This window comes from Myotis brandtii, unplaced genomic scaffold (genome assembly GCF_000412655.1).
Source record: "Myotis brandtii unplaced genomic scaffold, ASM41265v1 scaffold569, whole genome shotgun sequence".
Classification (NCBI taxonomy): Eukaryota; Metazoa; Chordata; class Mammalia; order Chiroptera; family Vespertilionidae; genus Myotis; species Myotis brandtii.
In genome coordinates this window covers 1,435,485-1,437,019 of record NW_005370127.1, presented here as the reverse complement: position 1 = coordinate 1,437,019, position 1,535 = coordinate 1,435,485, and the positions used below count along the sequence as shown (strand labels likewise).

The 1,535-nt window shown below is 32.4% G+C and overlaps 1 protein-coding gene across 2 annotated transcripts in view; it reads left to right on the top strand.

The window, feature by feature from the left end:
- The window catches only part of VWA8 (von Willebrand factor A domain containing 8), a 389,233-nt gene that overhangs the window by 136,640 nt on the left and 251,058 nt on the right, over positions 1 to 1,535 (top strand). The gene's annotated exons all lie outside the window — the stretch shown is intronic.

Below are 1,535 nucleotides of genomic sequence, written 5' to 3'. Positions count from 1 at the left end.
TCCTCACTAACCCCTCTGCCGGCCTGGTCGCCTCACGCAGCCTGCTGTTCAGTCGTTTGGTCGTCCCTCACTAAACTTCCTGCCAACCTGGTCATAGGCAGCCATCTTGTGAGGGCATGGGGGTTAATTTGCATATTACCTCTTTAATATATAGGATGCCTTCCAAATTTGCATTGGAACTTTCCATGCTTTATAGCACTTCCTATTGCCCAAATTTAACAAAACAACATCTTTTCAGTCTTCACTAATATTTTTCATATCTGTTTGGAAGTGATTATAAATCATTGGTTTATGGAGTTTTCTTACAGAATCACACTTGGCATGAAACAATTTTAAAAGAATAATAAGAAAGATTAAGAACAATATTCAGTAGGCCCAGAGGTTTCTTTTAGACTCTTTTCATATGATCTGGTGGTAATGACTGTCGTTCATTCATTCCTTGACATATAAAAGGACTTAAAAGAAAATCTATTTTTAATTTAGAAGACTCCATAATTGCCCTTTATAAGTCTTAAGTTTAGTGGACAATTTACTTGTAGTTAAGGTAAGCTCCTTGTGTTGTGACTTGAATTTGTTCTCTCGTAGTATAGTCATCTATAATGAGGCTCCTCTCCAGTGTCTTTACAGTAATTCTTTGAATAACTAGTAATTATGAGAAATAATAAATTCTCTTTAAATTAAAAGAACATTAGGCTTCCAAAGGAAAATTAGGAAAAATGCTTTAAGTGCTTCTTTTTCAGGGTTATAAAATGAAGAAAATATAGACAGAGAAATAGATAGATTCATTACGTACCCAGTATTTTTTTAGTCAGACTTTGTTAATAGAAATAAATAGTCAATGCTAAGCAATGTAAACCACTTTTGGAGCCTAAGGGGAAATAATACTTTGGATATATTAGAATGAAATAATCACATTTTATGGGTCTTGATATACACCCTGGTAGTTAAATCAACTTTCAATCTCCTTTATTAAAAAAGCAAATAAAAATAAATCAAGTAATGTTAATTGATCAAATATGCACATATAAATTTTAGGTAACCACAAAAAGAATGGAAATGGATCCAGTAGAGGTGGAAATAAGCAAATAGAGAAAACTTGACTCTGTAACCTTCCAAAAGTCAATAGGTGATGCATACACAAAAGAGTTATTTGACTTATTTGCAAAGGGTCATGGAATGGTAACAAAATAGAGTTTTATTGTGGTTAGTTAATAACACTGGAAAAATGAGCTATTTAATTCAGTGAAATATTTATGAGTATGGAAAGTAAGCATTTTTTAGTTTTTCAAGTTTTTAAGTATGAAATATTTCAAACATACAGAAAAGATGCTCAACTTCATTATTGACCAAGTAAATGAAATTAGGATGATAGCTATCATTTTATACTTTTTTACCTGTAAAAATTAATTTTTTCATGAGTGGAAGGAAGCAAGCTTTTTTTGTTGTTTATTTTTTCTTTATTGTTTAAGGTATTACATATGTGTCCTTATCCCCCTATTGCCCCCCCACCCACCCCAACTCCTGCCCTCACCCTT